This window comes from Halichoerus grypus, chromosome 7, assembly GCF_964656455.1.
Source record: "Halichoerus grypus chromosome 7, mHalGry1.hap1.1, whole genome shotgun sequence".
In the NCBI taxonomy this organism is placed as follows: Eukaryota; Metazoa; Chordata; class Mammalia; order Carnivora; family Phocidae; genus Halichoerus; species Halichoerus grypus.
The window spans coordinates 19280853-19293927 of NC_135718.1; the positions used below are offsets into that span (position 1 = coordinate 19280853).

General features: G+C 45.0%; 1 protein-coding gene across 1 annotated transcript in view; it reads right to left on the reverse strand.

Annotated features, from left to right (window-relative positions):
* The window catches only part of RBM20 (RNA binding motif protein 20), a 178110-nt gene that overhangs the window by 91448 nt on the left and 73587 nt on the right, over positions 1-13075 (reverse strand). The window lies entirely within an intron of this gene.

Here is a 13075-nt window from a genome sequence, read left to right on the forward strand (position 1 = left end):
TTCCAGAGACTTCTGTGGCTCAAACAGCAACACTGTCCACATTCTCTGTTTTCTTGTCTTTGGACACGCCTGGAGCTCTGCAGAGGAGGGACTGAGGAAGGGCCTCCAGGCTGAAAGCTAAGGAAGGAATGGCGCAGGAAGCTAATGGAAGGCGAAGGTCTTCCCTCTCCCCAGCCCCTGACCCGGGACAGGGTGGCACAGAAGGCAAGGATAAAGAATGTGCTGATGCAGATAGGCGATGCTAGAGAAGCAAGATAAGCTGAAATAAGTGTTGGGGAGCTGCTGAAGGATGCACAGTCCAAGCAGTAATGAGGGCTGCCATCTTGGATGGTCAGGAAGTTAAGGAAAGCCCAACTGAATACCACAGGATCACAGGAAAAGACAAATGCAGACAGTAAGGTAGAGAAGGACCTGACCCCCCAGATAATGACAGCCATGTTGTCCTGGACAGAAGCTCTAGCACCGGGGGATTGCCAAAGATGTTTCTCCCAGGCTGGATCTAGCTGGCTTCTGCATCCTTTCTCTGAACTCACGAGAGCTAACATGGATGTGCTGTGCATCCGCTGAACCCTGCCCCTGGAGCAAATATGTTTCCGTGTTTTCACACAGGTAGTGTTGTATCTGTTGCTGTCCTCCTGAGTAAGGAGACGAATAGAGGTAAGAAAAAGCCAAGTCACCTTAGCCCAGGAAGGGGTCCCCAGTCCATTCCCAGTGGAGGTCCAGGTGGCCACAAATTGCCCCCCACCCCTGACACAAACTCCCCACCAAGCCCAAGCCTTGGAGAGCACAGGAGGGAAGGTGGGCTCTATCTCTCTGGCAGATCCTTAACCTGGCTCTACAGAAAGACAGCTCCCCACACTGGGCTCCCACTAGCTGCCATGGCCTCCCTCTCCAGCTGGACCTTGGCCAGCCTTCTCTTCCCAGATCCCACCATCCGCCATGAAACACTCACATTTACCTAGTACTAACTCAGGGGCCCAGGTCTGCCCAGCCCATACAGGTTTGGCTCATTTGAAAACACACAATTTCAGAAAAAAAAAAAAAAAAAAAATTTTAGTTTTCTCTCTAACATCCAAGCCTGGCAATCTACATTACATGATTCCATCAGAAACAAAAGCATCCTAACTTTCCAAGGTCAACATTACTCCACCCTGACCCAGAGCCAAGGCCATCAAACACATAGCTAAGCAACAGACTTTTACCAAATCCTAAAGCGCTTTCTTTCCAAAACTCTGGGGCCAGCGGCCGGCCCTGGGGCCTCCAACCAGACTTCCTTCCTTGGCCCAGCTTTGATCATGAACCTGTCTCAGCTCAGCAGTTGGCCAGAAATGCCAAGGTGCCTTAGCACCCAAGTTCCCAGACAAGTCTGCATTGCTGAGGATCAGGGGAGGCTGGAGCAGGTCGGGGCCCTGAGGCAGGAGCAAGAGGGAGACCGCACGGCTGGAGCTGAGAACACCCAGATCTGGAGGGCACTGGGTGAGGTTTTCTCATTGCTGTGTGGGGAGTATTTGCAAAGCCTCATGCACCAGTAGCCAAGGGCTTGACCTACATGATCTCAATTCAGTCATCGGAGCAGGGAGCCCGACGCGGGGCTCGATCCCAGGACGCTGGGATCGTGACCTGAGCCAAAGGCAGACGCTTAACCACTGAGCCACCCAGGCGCCCCTCAGTTCAGTGACCTTCATTCATCTTCCCAACAATCCTGCTGGTGGGGATTATTTTACATCTTACAGATCAAAGTCCTGCAGATCAAAGTTGCCCAAAGCCACATGCCCAGGAAGTCACCCAGCCTGGATTCAAACCGATACTGATGCTCTTTCAGGCTCTACTCTGCTCCCCTCCAGATCAGTCCTCAAATCAAGTTCTATCTGGAAGGCTCTTGAAATTTCTTCCCTACTTTCTTTCTCCCTTAAGCCTATACATAAGCACTTGTCTCTCATGTAAAATTCTCTGAGATGTCAAGATACCAGGCAGCTTGACAAAACAATCCTATTCCGAGAGAAGACTATGGGTGAGTGTAGCATCACGAGGATGGAGATTCTGTTTTGTTCCCTGCTGGATGCCCAGGTCTAGGACAGCACCTGCTACCCGCTGACACAGAGCAGGTACCCAATAAGTGTGTGTTGAACAAACACCCTTCCAGATGGCAGAGTCTCCCAAAGTTTTCATGGTTTCTTAGTCAAACCCCTTCCCTAAAGACAAGGCAAGGTCCTTTCAGTTATGTATCAGCTCCCCGAAGGATTCTGAGCAGTCGTGGAATATTTCAAATGCTTCTCACTAATTCTGTAGCACAATGGGCCCTTCCCATTCAGGGCTGCTGGTCTGGGTTCCCAGCAGTCTCCTGTGTCCCGCTGAGGAATGACAGGTCCATCGGACGCCCCGCCGTGACTCACAAAACTCCTCGGCCAGACTCCCTTTAAGGGATGCCATGTCAGAAGATCCTGCAACACCACTTATTTCCTTTAGGAGAAGAACAGACCGATTGCAGTGGCCCTGCTAAAACTGGGCAAGCTCCCCGGGCCCCCACATTACTTCTGCTGACCTGAAGGAAAAGCACAACTAAAAAGCCAGGCCTTCTATCAGCTTGGGAGTAGCCCCCAGACAGGAATAAGCCAAGGTCCCTGGCTCAAGAAGCTTACAACTAATTTGAAAACCAAGATAATTTTAAAATTGGCTTTTAAGTGTTTTAATAATTTTAAAAAATATATTTAAACATAATTTTAAATAATTTACATTTTTAATAAAATAATTTTAATTCTCTTTATTGTGAAATTAAAAATGCACAATAAAGCACAGAAAGGGCACTAATCTTGTTGATATACATAATACCCATCTAACCATATATAGGTCAAGATATATGGACTATTTCCAGCACCGGCATGTACCTCCCTCCCTGATCTACACCCCACAGCAAAGTAGTCACTTTCCTAACTTCCAATATCAAGTATAATTTTGCCTGATTTTGAACTTCATATCATTGGAATTGTATTGCACATGCTATTTTATGTCTGGCTTCTTTCATGCAACGTATCTCTGAGATTCATTCATATGGCATATGTGCTCATTCTTTTAAATTTCTTGAGTGCTATTCCATTGTATAAATATACTACAATTTCTTTATCCATGTGCCAATTGATGGAAACAACCAAGTTGCTTCCAGTTTGGAACTGTTATGAACAAGGCTGCTACAGACATCCTTACAAGTCTTTTCGTGGATGCACATACTCAATGCCTGTGATATATAACTAGCAGTGGATTGTCATGGTCCTAGGGTAGACATATTTCTAACACTAATAGAAACTACTTGTGTCCCAAAAGGGTTGTACCATTTTACCTTTCCATGAGCTGTGGATCAGAGTTCCAACTGCATGTATTAACTTTCTTCCTTTTTAAAGCCAAATAATACTCCAGTGTATGGGCCGACTACATTGTGTATCGGTTCATCAGTTGTTATGCATTTGAGTTGTTTCCATATTTGGGTTATTAAGTAATGCTGCTATGAATATTCCTATACAAGTCCTTGTGAAGACTTATGTTTTCATTCCTCTTGGGATGCACCTAGGAGTGAGACTGCTGGGCCATATGGTAATTCTATGAGTAACCTTTTGAGGAACTGCCAGACTGTTTTCCAAAATGGCTGTACATGGGGCTCCTGGGTGACTCAGTCGGTTAAGCGGCTGCCTTCGGCTCAGGTCATGATCCCAGGGTCCTGGGATCGAGCCCCACGTTGGGCTCCCTGCTCAGCGGGGAGTCTGCTTCTCCCTCTCCTTCCCACTCTGCCTACTTGTGCTCTCTCCTATCTCTCTGTCAAGTAAATAAATAAAATCTTTAAAAAATAATAATAATAAATAAATAAATGGAGTACCATTTTACAACCTCACCTGCAATGAATGATGGCTCTAATTTCTCCACATCCTTGCCAACACTCAGTATTGTCAGTCTGTTTAAATTTTACTCATTCTGGCCGGTGTGTAGTAGTCGCTCCTATATGGCTGTAATTTGCCTTTTCCTAATGAGCAATAATGTTATGCCCCTTTTCCTATCCTACACTCTCCACCTCCATACCCTCTGATGCCCCACACATAGATGTTGATACCCCATCCACCCCACTGAGAATCACTAGACAAGAACATCCGCTTGGCTTTAATTCCTACAGGCTCTATTACAAAAGGGGGAGTTTGTTTCATTAATCAATAATCAAATTATGTTAAAATATTAAGCAGGTTTTTTTCAAAACCTCCCTTTGGAAATCCATCCAAAGAAATGTTCCAGCACTGCTTCTGTGCCCAGGAACAACAGTAGTTGTTAGAAACTGGAAAGAGGCAAGGAGGTGGGAGTGGGAGTAATCTGGGAAGGCTTCCTGTGGAGGTGAGCTCACCTACGACTTGAAGAACAGGTTAAACTGACAAACAGGAATACCGTCTCTGCAAGGGGAACTTAGTGAAGGAAGGCAGAAAGACTCTGGGAATGCTGGGGCCAGGCAGGATTCTTGCTTTGGCAGGAATGCTGCAAAGTGTGTTGTAGGGCCAGATAAAGTTGAAGGGATTTATTAATGTAAGATCTATAAAGAACTTTTTGTGTCACAGGGGCAGTGAAGGTTTTGGGATGGGAACTGATGGCCTTTTTTACGGAGAAGGTGCCAAACAAAACACACAAACAAACAAAAACCAAGGGGATGGTGAGAGACAGGGTGTTAGGATTTTGTCCACAGGGTCAGACGCGAAACCCACACAGACCTGAAAGGACCAGTAGCCAACGCCCAGGCCAGATAAGGAGACTGGCCCAAGAGGGATCGTCCAGTTGGCTGACGGTCTTTTTTGAAAGCTTTCATTCTCTACTCAGTCCTGCCAGGCCACCCTCCCCTTGTTTTAAAGGAGGAGGCCAAACAGAAGAACAAAGAAGCAGGTCCTCATGGTTCCTACAGATCCCAGGACTGCATTCTGAAACACTTCAATGGTTTCCCCTTGCTCTAGAAAAAACACGAAGGCCTGAAACCCCCTCCTCACTGCTCTCTCCAGCCCCCCAATCCCGGCTCTGCACTCTGGCCACCTTGGCATTCCTTCAGCTCCAGGAGTTTTCCCCACCTGCTCTTCCAACTGCCTGGAAATCTTCTCCCATCCCCTGGCTTACTCCTTTTCATCCTTCACATCTCATCGTCTTCAGGGAAGTCTTCTCTTACATACCACTCTTTCTGAGTTCAGATCCAATTCCTATGTTATATGTTCTCTTGGAACCCTGCTTCTTTCCTCTTGAACACTGATCTCTATTACAACTACACCACCTCACCTTGGTCTTTGCTTGATTAATGTCTGCACCAGAGAAAAAGCCACTTCTATTTCTGCTCATTACCAGATCCCATTGTCTTGCACAGTGCCTGGCACATGAATGGACGAAGGAATGAATGAATGAATGAATGGCCACAGAGAGTCTGGCAATTAGCAAGATCTGGTCCTCTGGCCCCTGGTAAACGCAATGACCCAGCAATTCTACTCCCAGGTGTATACCTGGCAGAAATGTGCACATATGTTCCTCAAAAGACATGTATAAAAATGTTCATAACAGTATTATTTGTAATAGTCAGGAACTAGAACAACCTAAATATCCACAAAGAGTAAAACAGATAAGTAGACAGTCATTTAATAGAATACTATACAGCAGTGAAAATTAAGAAAGTACGATTACTCGATATAATGTGGACGAATCATGCAAACCTAACACTGAGCAAAAAAAAAAGTTGACTCAAAAAAGAACATAATGTATAATAATTATATGAAATTCAAAATCAGGCGAACTAAATTAAGGTCAGTATGTTCAAAGTTATAACCACCTTTGGAGGGGGAGTAAAGACTGGAAGGGGGCAAAGAGGCTCCTAGGGTGTTGGTAATGTTCTGTTTCTTGATCCGGGTACAGATTTTTAGGGATGTGTTCGCTGTATGAAAATTCATCAAATGTTCACTTACTATTTCTATAGGTATGTCCTACTTTAGCAAAAAAAAAAAAAAGGAAAGACAATTCCTTCATTAGATGCGCTGGACCTCAATGGGCCAAGGGGGTATTTTAGGGTTTAGGAGCACAGCCTCCAAGGCTCCTGGTGCATTTCTGTGTGCCCAGCACACATGGGCCACTAGCTACCACCATGTCCCTCTCTTTTCTTGCTCTCCCAAGAAATACAAAGCAAAAACAGGATTATTGTCGAATGACCTAATCGAAAAATGTATGAAATTTAATGCAAAAAGTAGAACAAAACACTTTGTTCTATACAGCTCTAAATGTGTTGACAAACACATAGAGCATGTATTTGGGAAGAAAATAAGTAAGGGAATTCAGTGCAAATTGGGTGTATTCCATGCAAACTACATTGTAGAGAAATAAGCACGTGACGAGGAATGTAATTTGGGAAGATGGACTGATCTCTTTAATTGTTGCAAAAACTGCATTATGATTTTCTTGGTTTAAGCAACTTCTTCTCAAGCCCTCTGGTTGCAAAGAAGTTGTGACTTTGTAATCCTAAATGCATGTTATTTGGTATTTGCTGCCAAAAGATTGAGTTTCACTCTCTCTGGGGCTGAAAGTGTGAACATTTTGTGCAAATGCATTTGTGCTCTCCGAGACAAGCCAGCTGGCCCAGGGAAGTTCGGGCTAGCCCACTGCCCAGTTAATCAGCTGTCAGGACAAAGGGTGGGGAATAGTGTTTTTTCATAACTGTGTTATTATGATTTATAATACATGTATACATGGTGTTAACCAAGTTTTCAGTGCAGAACTCCTAAACCCTTGGAATTTCCTGTAATGAGAGAGATAAAAGTGTCTTTTGTTATATTAATAAGTTGGCTTTATAGTGGACACCTAAAGATGAGGGCTGGTAGCTAGGAGGACCCACCATGTGATTGGAGGGTTGGGACCCAATGGCCAATGATTTAATCAATTGTGCCTATGTAATGAAGCCTCCAGAAAAATCTAAAAAGACAGGGTTTAAAGGCTTCTAGGTTGGTGAACACGTGGAGATTCAGGAAGAGTGGTGCACTTGAAGAGGGTATGGGAGCTCCTCACCCCTTCCCTATACCTTGCTCTATGTCTCTTCCATCTGGTTGTTCCTGAGTTACAACCTTTTATAATAAACCAGTAAGCTAGAAAGTAAAATGTTTTTGGAGTTCTGTGAGCCACTCTAGCAAATTAATTGAACCCAAGGAGCAGGCCACTGGAAGCTCTGATCTATAGTGGGTCAGTCAGAGGTACAGATAGGAGCGCTTGGGTGGCACAATCGGTTGAGCATCCAACTCTTGATTTTGGCTCAGGTCATGATCTCAGGGTTATAGGATCAGGCTCCGCATTGAGCTTCGCACTCAGTGTGGAGTCTGCTTGAGATTCTCTCTCTCTCTGCTCCTTCCCCTGCTCATGCTCTCTCTCTAATAGACAAAATCTGGAAGAAGAAGGGGGAAGAAGAAGGGGGAAGAAGGGGGAAGAAGAAGGGGGAAGAAGGAGGGGGAAGAAGGGGGAAGAAGAAGGGGGAAGAAGGGGGAAGAAGAAGGGGGAAGAAGAAGGGGGAAGAAGAAGGGGGAAGAAGAAGGGGGAAGAAGGGGGAAGAAGAAGGGGGAAGAAGAAGGGGGAAGAAGAAGGGGGAAGAAGAAGGGGGAAGAAGAAGGGGGAAGAAGGGGGAAGAAGAAGGGGGAAGAAGGGGGAAGAAGAAGAAGAAGAAAGAAGAACAAGAAGAACAAGAACAAGAAGAAAAAGAAGAAGAAGAAGAAGAAGAAGAGGGGGAGGAGGAGGAGAAAGAAAAAGAACAAGACGACGATGACATACAGGTAACAGCTTGGGCTTGCAACTGGCATCTGAAGGGAGCAGGGGGAGCAGTAGATAGTGCCAGGTAGATAGTGTCAGAATTGAGCTGAATTATAGGACATTCAGCTGGTGCTAGAAATCCACATACACATTGTGCAGAACCTTTAATAGTCTAAGCTTGTGGTTAAACTCCTAAGCCTCTCATTCCTTGGGCTGAAGCTCAAGCCATAAAACTGGCAATCCTTGGCAAATATCCCAAACTCCAGCTCAGATGCATGTTCATTAGCAACTCTGCTTTCATTCCTTTTGTATGTGGGGCAGTGTCCTGGGTTCTACAGGTGGTAGCAGAAGTTTAACTAGGAGGCATCAACTCTAGAGATGATGGCCGACTGGTGGGACAGACACGCACTCTCATACCCTGGGTGGTGATTTTTATCAAAATAAAAATGCGTACACTTTTGACTCAGCAATCCTACTTAGAGAAACTAGATCCTTCCAATGGGCTCATACACACTGACACCATTTGGGGCCCATGGTTTTCTTTCTAACACACGCAAAGACGCAAGTGCAACGATACAACCCCAGCGCTGTAGCTAACAGTGAAACAGAAGAAACAGCTTAGATTAAATAGGACTGTGCAAATAAATTAGGGTAATTCCTACAGTGGAATACTACTGGATCAAGACAAAAGCACAAGGGGGGTTTGCACGGGCTGACAGGCAACAATGTCTTCAGAGACAACAGTGTTACGACAGAATTAAATATGGTGGCTAACTATTGTACATAGGTTTCTTTTTGCATAAAAAAGCTATACATGCAGATACATGTTTATATAAGTGGAAAATATCCCTGGAAAGAGACCCAAGAAACTGAAGAGGGAAACAAGAGAAGTGAAGTAAGTGTCAGGAAGAAGGGAGACTTACTGATGATTATAGATAGCTTTGCATCATTTGCATTTTTATCATATGCATGCAGGGTTTTTTTTTCAAATAATAAATTTCACTTTGTTTTATTTACTGGAAAAATATACATCTAGAACACACAAACTTAATTTGTCCCCAAGTTGCTATAAAGCAACTAACAGCATATATTGTGAGGAAACATCAAAACAGAGGCTGGAGCCAAGTGGCATTATTTGGATTATCTGAGGGTGCCTCCAAGAGCAAGTCAGCTCTGAGCAGGGCCTGGAGGGTATGACACAATTAGACTGTCCTTCCCCCAAAAAATCTATAACAAATCTATGAAATGTTTTATATCTTTGGTCACCTGTGAAAGAGCCCAACCCACTTTTCCTCCTGGCCTTGGGTATCTTGGTGTTATTATTACATTCATTAAATACACATTTCTCTAGGGAAGAGTTAAGAACACACCTTTAAAGCCAGATGGGCTCTGGGAAAAACCCAGGCTCTGCCATTTACTCGCCATGTGTCATCAGGCAGATGGCCCTCTCTGATTCCTCCTCTGTAAGGTGCAGAGAATAACACTTCCTCGTGGGGCCCATCATGAAGGTTAAATGAGGTCCTGTAAGTAAACTTGCTTAGCCCGGCGCCCTGAAATCTGGGACAAAGCTAGAGCTCAGGGAACGGTAGGGCGTAATCCTCATCATATTTCTCCATCTTGCCTCACCGAACCAGCTGCTCCTGAGGACCACGATGGTTAACACGGAAGTGGGCCTGGCTCCCAACACTTTTCCATTTGGGTTTCCAGTAGGGTCTGAGGGTTACCACAGGGGCTGGGGAAGAGGAGGGGAGCAGCCAGTTCTGACACTCAGCTTCAGAGAGAGAAGAGACAAAGCCCAGCCATGATGTGCCTCAAGAGCCACCTGAGCCCAGTCCAAAGCCCAGAGGGCAGACAGCCCGGCCTGGAGTTCCCTCACTATAGTGGCTAAGCTGGGCTGAGTAAGGGCCACTGTGGTAATGATGGTATTACCTGAGAGGTGTGCCAGGGACACACATAAACTCATCTCTCCCTCTCAGCAACCCAATTTTACAAATGAGAGAATATCCACCATTAAGATTAAGATGACTCCTCTTGGTGGGTTGGGGTCTAGGTTTAAGGATCCTCTTAAAAATGTGAATGTGAGGGAATCTTAACATACAGGATCCATGCCAAAGTTTTAACATCTTGGCTTATAGGATAAAGTGATTTCATCCACAGGATGTACCAAGGTAGGCTAAAACATGAAATTTTATGCAAAGACAAATCCAGTTTTAATGGAGGAGAGAGGGAATCAATTCCAATGACATTTGTAGTTCAAAGAATTCTCAAAACTATATCTGAAAATAAGTGAGTTTTCAAAGCTAAATGGGCATAGCTCCTGAGGCCAACTTGAGTTCATTTCCACACAGAGAAGACAGTATTTCCGACCCTGATTTTCCTTGTTCTTAGTTCCTCTATTCCTCTTTTCTTCTCCCACAACCTCACCAGCCTTTTGCCCAACCTCTCAAGTGGATCAGCATCAAAGGAAGCACAAACCAATCTCTCCAAGGACACAAATGAGACCCCCGTATCATACTCTATGATGTTACAAGAAAACAAACCAATCGAGAAGATATTTTTGAATTACCATGCTTCTTTCAAGTTTTTGCCCAAAGATCAGTAATTCAAGACAGAATGCAGACCTTCAGTGAACGAGGAAAATTAGCTCTTCATCCAACAGAAGGGAAGGGTTGATTTCATTTTCATGGAAAAAGGGAAGGAACGAACCTAGTGAATGTGGTTTAACAGATGTTCCCAGGTATACTGAAAAGACAAGAAAAAGGCAGGCTACACGCCGCACCTGCACAAACTGATTAGCTAAAGTCACGTGACAGTCCCTTCTCTTGAGAAAGCACTCCATAAGAGCAAACCAAATTGCTGGGGATAAAATATGTCCAGGACCTCGCTTAAGAGGTGATCACCTTTAAAGTGTGAGTGAAAGTAGCCGAGTGAGTCGTTCTTGGGCCTTCTGTGAAGTCACAGGCATCAGGAAGTCAAAGGCAGCTGGAAAGTGCTGAGTCACAAAAGTGTGGGAAATGTGTGGCTCAAGCTAAGCCAGTATTTCTCAGGCTAAACAGAAACCACAGACAAGATCCCCAAGGAACAGGAAAGGGTCTGCACCCCTGATTTACCATGATCTTAATTAAAGCACACACACTGAGGAACTAGCCTTGCATGGGCAATTCTATCCACAGTAATCACAAATCATGGTGTTTGCCTCCTCTGTGTATCTGGAGATTACTTATCCAGAGGCAGCCTCCTCTAAAAGACACCCACCTGGGTAGGTATTTGGAAGCCACACTGACAATCCTCTCAGCCATACACCTGGCTCTGGGCCTCGTGGTTTTGCCTCATAGTTCTGCTCATCCCTACACAAGAAGCATCCCCAGCAAGGAGCAAATGGTCAATGACCTGCTGTAAATAAATGTGAGGGTGGGACAGGGATGGACAGAATTGAGGCACCATGTACCAACCAGGTCCAGAGCTAGAAGGACGGAAGAAGGTCTCAAGAATGACTTCAAGCAGGGGTGCCTGGCTGGCTCAGTCAGAGGAGCATGTGACTCTTGACCTTGGAGTCAGGTGTTTGAGCCCCATGTTGGGTGTAGAGATTACTTAAAAAAAAAAAAAAAAAAAAAGAATGACTTCAAGTTAGTAGTACAGAACTCCATTTCCCCAAAGAGCATTGTTTGTCAATGTATAGGCATTATTTCGGAGCCTTACCAACTTCCCTCTTACTGTATTTTTAAGTGATGATGACATAGACAAGAAGGGAAGAAGTAAAGAATCCTGACAGAAGCAGGATGTCCAGCAGGGATCCTAGCACCTGGAGGAATTGATCCCATAAGGGAAGTCCTGACATAAAGGAGGTTTTCTGAGCTGGTGACTCTGAGCCCTAATTAACACAAGTGCCTAAGATGGACCATTACTGATTTCAGACCAGATCCTGCTGCCTGGGAACATTTCTTAGGGTTTCCTGGGGTCCATTATGGGGAACCAGATATGGGGGAGGGGGTGCTAATGGTTCCAGGGGTCAACACGGTCAGAAGTTTGCAGTGAGGTCTTCAAGACCTGTAGACTCAGAAGACCAAGTTCTCTCACTCTGGACACCATCTCCATCTTTTCTGGGCAAGAAAAAGAGCAAGCCTCCCCGCAGACTTTCTGTTCTGGAACCCAACTACGGGGTTTCAGTGTCAGTGACTCACACTCAGCCCAGAAAGCCCCTATACCTGAAGATGGAAAAACTAGATTTGGGGAAAGAAAATAAATTTAGGGGATGATTTCAGAACCTATCAAAGAACGAACTCTAGCTGATGGGCACAGAGCAGCCAACTGCATGTGCCCTTGAAAACCTCAGTTTACCTTTGTCAGAAGTCAGGATCTCTGGGCAAGTGACATGCTTGTATCTGATGGAGAAATGAAAGCTTCCCTGAATTCTTAAAAGAAATCTGAGAGAGGAGACTAGGAGAAGAGGTCCTGTCAGCAGCAGAAATAATTCTCAGAGGGGCGCCCAGCTGCCTCGGTTGGTGGAGCATGTGATTCTTGGTCCTGGGTTGTGAGTTCGAGCCCCACGTGGGGTATAGAGATTACTTTAAAAGAAGAGAGTGCAGAGGAACCTGGAGAGAAACACAGCTAGCAATGAAAGAGAGATCAGGGAAAGAAAGTCAACACTCACTCCTGAAACAAAAGTGGCAGGGAAGAGCCGAGGGAAGAATGGCGAAATGTGGAGACAACCACCATTAAACAGATAAGCCAACAAAATTACAATATAGAAATATTTTTTAAGTGGGTAAAGTGCACACGTGGGGTTGGATCCATCTTCATGTGAGATTAAGAGGCGTCTAATGCCAAGTGCAAATCGAGAGGATTCTGAAAGACCAGATTTATACCCTGAATCTTACTACAATGGTAAACTGAGCAAAAACAAACACACTTATATTCTGCAAATTCAGTGGAAGAGAATATTCTTCTGAGTGTCAATCTAAGAAGAATGCCTGCAGAAGTCCAAACTCCAAGGAAAGCAATTTGGAGTGGACAAAGAAAGGTTGCTTTTGCCTTTGGAAGCCACTCTCCCATTAGGACTTCTTTTTTTTTTTTTAAGATTTTATTTATTTTTCAGAAAGAGAGAGAGTGTGCACAAGCAGGGGGAGCGGCAGGCAGAGGGAGAAGCAGGCTCTCCGCTCAGCAGGGAGACCAACGTGGGGCTCAATCCCAGGACCCTGAGATTATGACCTGAGTCAAAGGCAGACGCTTAACCCACCGAGCCACCCAGGCATCCCTCTCATTAGGACTTCTATCTTCAATAGCATATTCACAGAAA